Raw genomic sequence first — 12531 nt, forward strand, 5'->3', positions numbered from 1 at the left:
TTGGAGGGGAAACTGGGAATGGAGAAATTTACATGTAAATAAAGAAAATATCTAAAAAAAAAAATTAAGAAATTAGCACAAAGAAAGAAAAAATGAAAAAAAATACTAATGAGCAGCGTACACTAACAGAGGAAAAAAGCATTTGTCCTTAGGGTGATTTTTTTTTCTTACTTAATAAAATTACTTTGAGAATTTAAAAAAAAAAAAAGACTCTTCCATTTTACCAGTGGAGATTACTTCCCCTTTGAAATGAATAGTATTGCCTCCTTTCTTTTCTAACATTGGAGGAAAAACAATTTTCTAAAAAACAACACAAGGATGTTCTTCAGAGCTGTGTCCAAACTATCAAATTGAATCTCTATTAGTGCCAACTGCATACAGTACACACACACACACACACACACACACACACACACAACACACACACATATACATACATACATACATGTTTATTTGTCATATTTCATTATTTCATACTTCTTATTTCACAACTAGGAAATATTTCAATTATACAATGAGTGTGTGTGAAAGAGAGAGAGAGAGAGAGAGAGAGAGAGAAAGAGAGAGAGAGAGAGAATCTCATTAATACATGGAGGATAAAGCAACATTCACTATATAGACCAGACTGGCCTAGAACTCACATAGATCAGTCTGTTTCTGCCTTGTGAGTACTGGTATTTAAATCATGTGAAACAATACTCAGAAGTGAACATAATCTTTATGTCAGTGTCTATGTGGAATTAAATATTTTTCTCCTTGCATGCAGCTTTAAAAACCCTGTGATGTATGAAGCCTAGTAGCACCAAAGTTGCAATTTGCATTTCTTATTTTAAAACTATAAAAATGTTTCAATTAAAAAAAAAGAAGAAGAAGAATTTTATTGCTATAGACACAATTTGAACTTAAAATTTACTAAATTTTTCCATTTCAACCATAATTTGTCAGTATTTTGGTTTTTTCTAAAATAAATATATGGAAATATCTAAGTATATAATTATATTACTTACACACACACACACACACACACACACACACACACACACACAATTTCCATTCCCTGTCAGCCTTGACTTGGTAATATTGACTCTTCGGATACTAGGTGTCCCTGGAAGGCCTTTAAGCTATCTACAGCCATGTATTAATCTGACAGTTCTTAGAGGTCAAGTTAGGTCTTAAAGGCTTATCTGTACTCTTTCTCTTAGTCCTTCAGTACTAAGCTGGTGAAGGATCATGTAACAGATTTCAGATTTGTCTTATTTAACTGTGGTCTAATTAAGGAGATTATTAAATGAAATGTCCATCCAAGGTGTGTCATTGAGCTTGAAGCCAGAAAAAGTGTAGTATCCAAGATGTGCCCATCATTCAGTATGTAACAGCAGAGGCAGGTACCCTCCTGTAATTATGAACTGGCACTCTCATTTTCAAAAGCAGCACACTGCTTTCCAATAAACTATTAGGTGAATCCTTTGAAACCTAGTTTGGCATGATACATGTGTTGTCCTGGAACTAAACTTTCAAGAAACAAAACTTTACTAATAATACAATTTAGCTTACTATAGATATTGCTTTTCTGGATGGAAAGATAAACTTGGATACAGTACTTAAATGATCACTAAAATGTATTTTTTTTTTAAATTTCTGTGTGGTCAGATAATGAAAAACAAAACAAAACAAAGATCATTGTTAAGATGAATAGGAGCAGCACATGGGCCAGGGGGAAAACATGAGCGTGTGCTTCCAAATTGAGCTTTATTGTGTGCCTGCCATTTGCATTTCTTCTCAGGGCTTCCTTACTCTCAAATACTCACCAATGACTAAGCAGTGGATTTGCCATTGAGAAGTGCAACAAAGTTTGGAAGTGTAAACAAAGCTCCCCATTGGAGGATATCTGTGGTGGTCAGCTAACATCACAGTCTGGAGGCATATTTATCAGCTGTCTTAGCTGCCTGCTACTGAACTTCCAAACTATCTAACCAACAAGTATGGCTGTGCATCATGTTTACATCAGTGTTCTTCTATTTGTAATTTGCATTTACTGCTCAGAGGTCATGAAGATGTGGACCCCTTAGAGCCACACTTTGCATTCCTCTTGTATTTGGTTTACCCAGTCATTCTGGGAACTGCTGATTTCAATTGGTCAAGGCAATGCCACCTTTACATGGAATAAATGAATCTTTATTCATGATTTTCAAAAGTATTATATTGCTCAAGTATCACACCTCCTATTTTGACAATGATAAAATAGACACGGTTTGAATGTTGTTTGTTATTCAACCTGTTAAAAATTATGTTGCGGTTTGCCAGTGAAACAGTAAGGCCTCTGAAGTTGGAACTTCCTTCAAATGTCATGAAGCCTCTGTTGTCTGGAAAGAATGGGTGTTGGTACTGGAGCAGTGGGTAAGCCATCATGAGAATGGGTTCCTGATGATAATGGGGAGTTAATCCTGATGATAGCCTCTGTCTTGATTGCCATTTAATGACATGGGACAAAGGTGTAATTTGCTCTTAGACTTAAGCTCTGGAGCTGTAAGTCATATAAACCTTTACATTTTGTAAATTATCCAATCTTCAATGTTGAGTTACAGGAGCAGAAAGCATATATACCAAGATAACATCCAAAATCAAAAGTCAAAAGTTCAGTCTTCAACTAGAGAGAAGCCTTGATTCCAAGAATTGGACTAACTAAACATTTAACAAGAGTTCTTTTTTTACTTGTAAATGCATAATTAGGTTTCAAGGGAAAGTGTCTAAGTTGGGCTATAGAAAATACACAGAAAAATGGACCCAAATAATTGCCATTGTGCCATAGAACATTCCTAAATATGTCATTTTAATTGGAAGATCACACAGAGCTACAGAGTTTTCAGTAAAGAACTCTAAAGCTACTTTGAGATGCTCTGGTCTATGAACTACTTTTAGTGGATTTGCTGATATTAGGCTGTTTATGACTGACATTCACAGAAGCTACAGGCTAATAGTCCTTCCAAAAGAAAATCCCCCTGCCGCGAACAAAGTGCCTTTGTACTGCTGGTAAAACATGACTCCATGAAGGCAATTAGCTGTTTTAAAAATAAACTAATTCATTTTGTAGATGTGATGTATAATTATGCAGCTGCATGGACTGCGGAGGCATGGCGACTGGCTGGAGTGTTAGTAAAATTAGAAGGAAAGTAACAAGCATCTCCGTGCCAGATCACTGATTCATTGTCCTGCCACCACGTTCACATCGCTTGGGGCGACTGAACAAGCTTGTTTCCTTAACAATAAATGTTTGACAACAAGAGCTGGAGATCTTTAGGGATAGAGAAGACAGATAAACAACAGCAACAGCAAAGCACACATGCACATTCTTGTTTCGAAGAATTCCTCTGTATTCTGATCTCTTAAATACTTAGAATAATACTAAAGAACTGGAGCCTATGGATTAGAGAGAGAACAACAGGTTCCACTGAAAGGGCCTGGGGAGGAAAGAAAAGGGGAAGATTATGTAATTCTACTGTGATGTCAAAAAGTTTAAAGACAATTAAAGTATCTTCAAGAATATGCCACTCTGAAAATAATGTATGTTCACCCCAGAGAGGAGCAAATCTCACTAGAGTATTTAGAGTTATAGCACTATGGATAGACAAGTCTGTCTGAAATGCCAGAAAACTGGATACAATGGAACATTTCCATTTTCTGAGATTTTAGTTAAAGCACTAACCTCTTTGTTTATCAGGCCTGGCCATTAGAATTACCAGAACTCTCCCTGAGCCCCACTGGTCTTATGTGTTTTCTGAGAACTGTAAAAACACACAGGACGTAAATTCCATACCCTATAATGAAGCACTTTAAACTGTGAGTCCATGGTGACTGTCTTCAGATAGAGCATATAGTTCCAGGAAGTGAAGAGGGCAATGTCCACACACTATGTCTCCAGGCATCTCTTTCCTCCCCTCTCCTTCTTCCTCATTCCTTCCCTCCACATTCCTTCCCTTTTCCACCCTTCTTGTTCTCTCTTCCTTCTCTTTTTCCCACCCTTTCCTCCTTAATCCCTAGCCCTTTCCACTTTCCCTGCATTTTCTCCCTTAGTAGTTTCTAAATTGCTTTCTCCTCTATGTATTCCAGACTGTTTCCATAGGTAGTTTTAAAATTCAGTGTTATTGTACCTCTGACTTTCATGCTTTTACCACTGCATTTATTAAGAAGCAGTCCCCTAATATCCTGAAAACAAAGAATATGAATTTCAATTTCAGATAAACACATAAAATAATCATTATCTATCTCAAACATGCTTTTATATTGTCTAAGAATGTTAAGGTTTATTAAAATGTGGTAATGAATCTGCCCTATTCCCCAAAGAGAGAAATGATAGTTCTAAGATAATAAGATATACAAATAAAGGAATATATTAAAATAAATGGATTTTAAAAGCCTTTGTACATTCAAAAGTTAGATATGAGCTTTGTAGCTACCACCTAATTTCTTTAAGGCTTTGATTTCTCCAACTGATGAAGAATACCCTGGAGGTTATGTAGGCATGAGTCTCCCAGGGAGACAGGGAAGCCTCAGGGGCAGATATAGAAAATACCTATAGAAATATAGACAATCAGAAGGCAGTCTCCTTTAGATGGTATAGGATTTTGTTACCTAATTTAAATCATGAATGACTCAATGGTAGTACAAAGATCCTACATCTAATCATTAATATTCTTCTACATTTAGATTTTAATGCTTTGCTACATTATATTTCTAGTTTTAGATTTGATTTAAAGAAGAAAATACCAAGTGTGTGCATGGATAGGCATACAAGAACACAGAAAGAACCAGCTATGGCGATTTTATGTGATGTCCCCTCCTGCCTCCATTTCTCCATGGATGGTCTTCATACAGACAAACATGTAGACAGCTGTGTATCAAAGGTACTTAGGAAATTGCTTTAACCTACTCATATCTACATTCAAACATCTGTTATATACTGTTCTATTCATGGGAGAAAGCAGAGACAAGATGGTTGTTCTCATGCATCCTGCTTTCTAATGGAAGTTACAATGTAGAATAAACAGGCATACTAAGAGGAAGATTCTAGAAAGTTAATTAGTATAGCAGTGGATAAACTGACTTATGGGATGCACAGTGATTTAGGACGTAAGAACAATTCAGAAAGGGTAGTGCTGAAGGAATTAACATGATATCTGAAAGGTGTGAAGGATTCAGCTTTCCAAACTGAGAAAGCCTACTCACAGGATGCAGAGCATCCAACCATGTGACATCTGCAGCCTAGAGCAGGCCCACAGACTCCGTCAGAGGCAGCAGCAGAAGAGAGATGCAAAGGCTCTTCAGAAGAGAGAAGTCAGAACCGGCCAGGATATCAGACCCTAAGTCAAGAAAAAAGCAGAGATCTCCAGGGCCTTGGTTATAGGAGGAGACTGTAAATGGGCAAAAAGCTCCATTCTCCCTTTCTAAGGTACCCAGTCGTGAGAATCAGGTCTAGTTCCATGCTAGTGTGTATTAAGTTGACAGTAAATCAAGGCATGAACCTGATGTGAGTAGATTTGAAGCAATGTTCTAAACATGGTCTTTACCCGTGGATTGGCTTTGAAATCTGCCAGTGATTATCGTACTTTAGAAGTACAAAAGGGTAGATATTACATAAAAATATAAACTAAAGGGGAAAGGTTTCAAATAAAATCTTCCAGCTAATATAAGCTAAAACAGGGTTCCAAATGCAGATGTCAGGTTTAGAGGAGGTCTGTATTGACTACAGTACAGAGACATTCCAATAAGCTTCTAGGAAAAGAGATACTGGCAAGGGCTTCCTGAGGTACAGTAGTCTAGTATACATTAATGGTAGAATTTAAAAAGTAAAATGCTTTTGAAAAACCAACACCCAAACCATCATTTCTAGAGGCATAAATACCCCCCAAGTTAGCATGGCTACGTTGGCCTAGTCTTTTCCTGGAATGGTAACAACCTCATATTTTCTTTCTACAAGCATGATTATACGATTACATGATGACATGCCTGACCTTGTAAGTAATTAAAACATTTGCTCTTAGCTGGTCAACCATGATCCCTTTCCAGGGATTAAAATATGGCACAGATTGTACAAAGGCATACAAGTGGGAAGGTGGCAGGCATCCTAGCAGCCTACTCAAGTCTCCTGAAGCTAAGACGTCCCCTGAGACTCTTTACTAAAAGACACATTTTTAAGATGGCTACCTTGATTTCTGTTAATAACATTTCAAAGATCCTGTGTAGATTTGAATATACTTGGCCAGGGAGTGCACTCTTAGGAGGTGTGGCCTTGTTGGAGGAAGTGAATCACTGTGGGGCTGGCCTTTGAGACTCTGCTCCTAACTGCCTGAAGATTGTCTGCTCCTGGTTTCCTTTGGATGAAGGTGTAGAACCTTTGGCTCCTCCAAACCGATGTCAGCCTGGGCGCTGCAAAACTTCTGCCTTGACGGTAATGGGCTGAACCTTAGAACCTGTAAGCCAGCCCTAAGTAAATGTTGTCCCTTATAAGACTTGCCTTGGTCATGGTGTCTTTTCACAGCAATGGAAACCCAAACTAAGACAGATCCTTAGCAGTATAATCACCAATATTTCTTAAATATTGCTTTTGATCAAGAAATGGTATGACAATATAAATAACCCTAAGATTCATAAACCCCAAATTATTTCAGCACTGGAAAACTAGGAAAGTTAAAGTTAAGAGGTAAGGAGAGGTTGTTGCACCTAAGATTTGGTAGTCTAGATATCAAATACAAGGATAATCAGGCCATTTAGATTCAGAGCAGCATAGTTTTCTGAGAATAAGAATGTGTGACAGTGCTTTCATTCATTACAGAATGTTTTCCAAATACCCACTCTAGTCACACATGGTCCTTTATACTAGATATGTATGGATAACCTTGGGAAGAAAGTTTCAAGCTCTCTCAGTTTTCATTTTCATCTTTAAGTCAAGACAAATGTTCCCTTCAGGTTTTCTCTGTTTGCTATTTGAATAAAAGTTCTGTCTAGTAAGAGTATCATCACAAACTTCAAAGTGAGAACTCAAGCTAGGCAGAGTGCCCCCAGGATAGTACCAAGCAAATATCTGCCTGGGTTATCCCTGCAGATATAAGATGCAGAAATCCTCAAGCTTAAGTGTGGGCAACAGTAGGCACAGTATGGGGATGTCAAAAGCTTACCTCTAGATCTGATGGGGAAGGAGTAAAAATGGTTTTCCATTTTCACTGCATACACTGAGTCACATTTGGGCACACTGCAGCAAATTCAATCCTCTGTCTATTTTTCTATATACAGTGTAATTGGAATACAGCCACACCCAGTGTTTACATTCTGTGTATACTTGTACTCTGCTGAAAAACAGAGTCGAATCACTGTGACAGAGACCATATGGCCTTATACACACAAAATATTTACTTTGGCAATTTATATAAAATTTGGTCAACATCTGCTTTAATTGATTTTCATGCAAGCTGGCTAATGTCTATAATGAAAGTTTTCTTTACCTTTGCATTTTAATGATATAAGATAGAAGAGTTTTATTCAATATTTAGAAAAAAGAAAATCCCACAATTCAATAAACATATGGAAGTACATACAAGGAAAACTGGATTATCATTGTAAATGATAGTAGCTTAAAATAAACAGCCCTTTTTCTTTCTTAAATACAAAGAACTATATGATATTTCAGAAGCCATGTAGATTTATGTCTAACATGCATCTTTGTTAGTCCTCTTTGTACACAATTACTAAATAGTTATGTGAGTTTGTTCTCAAAGTTGATATTATCTGGTCCATTACTTCTAGAATTAAGAGTAAAAATTATTTACCATTAAAACCTGAGTTACAAACACTAGACTAAACTAGGTATAGGAAGGAATTATAAGACATTCATGTGTATATTCACAGAAAACAAGATCCTACCTACTACTTAGTAGGTACTCTTAGGATGCTGATAGATTAAATGAGCAAGAAGTATTGGGAATGTTCTCACTTGAAGTCTTATTTGTGGGAACTTTGTGAATTGCTCCATTCACAAAAGAAACTCTGGCTGTGTGAGTTGTTACTATTGAACACCTACACACTTTCTTTGGCTCTTTTAAGCCTCAGTTACATGTGTCACTGTTTAAAATGTACTCTTCTCTTTTATTCCTTTGTTAATGTGAGTTTTGCAAGGTCAACCCACTGTTTCCAAAAATAACACATACTGCTGTTTCCCAAAAATAGCATATATAAATACTACATTTAACATGGCTCTTTGATTGATGAGATTGGTATTTGATAGTGAGTAACATTGAGAGTTTCCAAATTTGAGCAAGAAAATGCACAGTTGCTTCCCAGATAGAAAGGGGCAAAATGCTACAAATAAACTTCCAATGTTTCTCTTGCAACTCCAGCTATACAAAGAAAACCAGCACAGGCTGGTATGTGAGCTTCAAACAGAAAGCTCAGCTCATTCTCATATAGTCTTATTGAGTCACATTGACTGCTGAAGAAAAATGAAGTTTAAAAGCCTGTTGGCAATCTTGGTAATTCTCAGAGTCAATGACCCCTAGGCATGGATCTGAATCATGTGGAGAAGCTGATGATATGTCAGAATGGAATGGAAAGTTGACTTCTTAACATACATGAAAGTTTGGTCTGAGACAACAGTTCAAGGTAACTTGTTTTATCTTTTAAACACAGGTCTGAAAGCACAGAGATATTGTTGTCTTAAATTTACTTTTCTATTACCTGATTGTATTCTACATAGGAATCGGAAGGTCAAAGAACATGGAGAAGGATTATATGTTTGGAAAATAAAGGCAATTTAGAAATCATTCAATGGAAAAGTATAATCATGCTATTTTCTTATCTTTCTTGGTTCTGTTCATCGCTGCACACAATGCCTGTACACATACACACACACACACACACACACACACACATGCACACACACATTGATTGATTGATTTTTATGTAAATATTGATTTCTTACACATGCCAGCATTTTACTGCAAGAAAAATACAATGGTAGTTTAAAAACTAAACATAGCTATGATTATAATAAAGGTGAGAAGATTAAATACTACAAGTTTAAAAGAGATGCTTCATTCAGAGACTAGAATGAAAAATTAGTCCTTAAGGCATAGAGGATGAAAATCAACCAGTAACCAGTCACTACAGAATAAAATAAAAGTCAAACCCTAGAAAGTTTTCAAACAAGTAAAATGAATCAATCTAGAAACTTGAATGGGAAACTTAAATGCACATCAACACTGATCAGCAAAACCAAAAGAGTATGTAAAGAAAGGTGTTTTTCCTGTTTTAAAAGAAAAATGGAAATTTTAAATAAAAATGTAAATTTCTAAGAAGAGCTAATGGCAACAAATAGACAATCTGGGGAGCCCTACAGCCAACTCGTGTGAATTCATAAGGAACAAATGGCCATGGCACAGATGATGCCATGAGTAAACTGCACCCAACCAGAGAGGGACACAGGACACCAATGCTTCCTAGGAGGAGGAAGGACACAGGAGCCTCTCTGTGGTCAGTGTGCAAACTGATTCCTCTTGGAAACATACTCCATGCTAACTAATGTAAGAAATAAAAATAAAAAATAAAAAAATAAAAACTATGAAGCACACATCATATTTCTTTTAATTATAGAACATCTAAGGAAACCTGTAATTAAAACCAAAACTCTACCTACACTAGTGTGGTTAAAATTAAAAAGACTGGGCAGACTAAGTAATGAGGAAGATGAGAGACTATGACCCTCGCAGAGTGTTGGTAGGACTCCTAGTCAGTAAGCAACTGTGACATGGTTATGGACTGGATTATGGACTGTGCAGCAGTGGTAGCAAACAGATAAAGCTTATCACCAGCATGGTGGCTCAATCCAACAAGCACACCTTGGAGTGAAAGGCCAGAGATGGAACAATGTATATGATGGAGTGACCTTTGTGTGCAGTATTAAAATGGGCAAAACGCAATGGGATGCTAGAGAGAAGGATCCACACTTAAAAGTGCTTACTGTTCTTGAGGAATACCCATTGGTTTCCAGCATCTGTGGTGCTGGGTAGGTAACAGGTATATAATGTCTGACTCCAGGGGAATACAATGTACTGTTCTGGCTTCTACAGTACACCACCACTACTCATGGATATACATGGGGCCGGGCGGGGGGAGAAAGAAATAGAGCCACAACCCACACACAAATATAGTCAAATAAATCATTTAAAAAATAAATAGATAGAATAAAATGCCATTAATTGTAGTCACTGCTGAGACTGCACAGATCACCACTAGGGATGAAGAGTGAGATCCACAAGAAGACAAAACTCATAGCTATGTTAACTATATGACTTTTATGAATTAAAAAGTAAAAGAAGGGGGGTTCTGAATTTAAAAACATTTTTCCTTAAAAAAAGTAATGTTGTGAACCTACATGTGAGTAACATATTAAGTTGTGGCAACAGCAGATGAGAACAAGGAGCCAAGGGTTGAGAGAGGAAATAGTGACTTCAGCGATCAATAATTAATTTATCAGAGGCAAATATTGAGAGGTGCCTTCTGAAATGGGATTGCTCTCAGCATTACCTCAAAGGTTAAACACACTCATATGTGACCAGCTTATTATCTTCAGTCCATTCCTTAAAAAAAAAAAAATGTTAACATTATACACTTCAACCTCAGGCTAAGAAAAGAAGTTACACAGTGTTAAATTACTAATCAGGCCGCCAGTGTGATGGCTAAGTGGTTAGAGTCCTCCCTGCTCTTGCAGAGGATCTGACTTCAGTTCCTAGTATTCATAGCAGAAGGCTCAAAACTGCCCATGACTCCAGATCATCGAATCAGATGACTCTAGCCTCTGACTACATACATACTTATACACCGGCAAACACATTCACATAATCACAAAAGGCAAATATTCTTAAAAAATACATTACTAATTTAGTAACCATGAAGATGATCTGCTGGGGAGACACAGGCAGACAATACAAGTGTCAACAAAGAAGTGATGTCAGTACAAACTTACCAGCCGAACTATGATAGATTTTTAAAGGCAGGTGCTGTGTTTAATGTCAAGTTGGGTGTTATTTTTATATAATTTAAAAATAGGAGCCCAATTTGCAGAGAAGAAACAGCATAATACTGCTGCAAATAAAATCATGTATAGATGTTTGCCAGTAGTTTACAATTTTATAAACATTTTGGAAAGAAACTTGCAGAGTCTCCTGACTTTTAAAAAAAATTACGAACAGAATATTTTAAAGTTTTCTAATTTTATACAAAGCGGTTTTTTTTGAAATCCCCATTTTTTTCACCTTAACTTAATTGATAATTACTAGCACTCACCTATGCATTTCATATTTCTATGTTAAATTTCATAAATTTTATAATTACATAGTCGGATCAATTTATGTCAAAATCTGGCTAAAATTCTAAAACTTACTTCAGTCCCAGTTCCCAGCATTTGGAGAGATACAGTGGGGTTGAAATGTTTCTGACTACACAATCCATGAGCAGCTGAGGGAAGTGTATATATGTCTATACACACATGCACACAGAAATGGTCTGGTTCCATTTCACTTGACTTTGTTATTCTTTCCACAGTAAATGCTTCTCTACAGAAAGAATTTAATTTAATTTGCACTTTCTCTGTTTGCCCTCTTCCCCCAGAACCACTGTTGACTTTTCCCACTCTGTGGGACAGACACAGCCATGAATGTTACTCACAGAACAGTTCTTTATTCTTATAAAATTTTCTATTCAACTTATCTTAGAGGGAAACATTGTTAATCTTTCCTTCCCAATATTTTCTATTTAGATTCCAATAAAAGAAAGGAAGAAAGAAAGAAAGAAAGAATGAAAGAAAGAAAAAAGAAAGAAAGAAAGGAAGGAAGGAAGAGAGAGAGATAGAAAGAAAGAAAGAAAGAAAGAAAGAAAGAAAGAAAGAAAGAAAGAAAGAAAGAAAGAAAGAAAACCTCCTTCTTGGATACCACAGAATTGATATGAAAAGTCATGAAGTATAGAAACCAGTGAGGCCAACCAGTGTGTCTGCTGTAGGCCATCACTCTGCAACATTTTACATAATTGGACAAACAATTCTTTACCCTATCCTATCCTAAGACCAAATACATCTACTACCAAAAACTCTGGTTTCCTCTACCATTCACTAAAGGCTAAACCACAGCACAAACTCAGATGAAACCATAATCATCTTCCACGTGCCTTTGAGTCGGATGTACACTTTGTGTTTTAGACAAGTGTGACCATTAGAAGAAAACAGAGGCTGACTTTCCAAACAGCTTTACATTATGTGTATCTATAGCAGTGTGAAAGCCAGGTCTGGAAGATGTTGAAGTGGGAGACAGCACAGAGGCATGCCCTTCTCACACTGATAGGACAGGGAATACGCTGAGAAAATGAAAACCCCCAAAGCACACCATGCTCGGGGAACTGAACTAGGCTTTAGCTACTGCATCCTTCAGATTTACATTCACAAATGTTAAACAGTAACTTGACTACTGGTAAAGTGCCATCATCCCCCCCCCC

General features: G+C 36.8%; 1 protein-coding gene across 22 annotated transcripts in view; it reads right to left on the reverse strand.

Moving 5' to 3' along the window:
- Hdac9 (histone deacetylase 9) overlaps window positions 1-12531 on the reverse strand; it is an 832819-nt gene that overhangs the window by 481839 nt on the left and 338449 nt on the right. Inside the window, exon 1 of one of the 22 annotated variants that reach the window (XM_031355569.1) lies at window positions 10573-10620. The exons of the other annotated variants lie outside the window; for them this stretch is intronic. The gene's annotated coding sequence lies outside the window, so the exon portion shown is untranslated. Of the gene's footprint in view, window positions 1-10572; window positions 10621-12531 lie in introns of those variants that run through there. 22 annotated transcript variants of the gene reach the window in all.

This window comes from Mastomys coucha, unplaced genomic scaffold (genome assembly GCF_008632895.1).
Source record: "Mastomys coucha isolate ucsf_1 unplaced genomic scaffold, UCSF_Mcou_1 pScaffold6, whole genome shotgun sequence".
Classification (NCBI taxonomy): domain Eukaryota; kingdom Metazoa; phylum Chordata; class Mammalia; order Rodentia; family Muridae; genus Mastomys; species Mastomys coucha.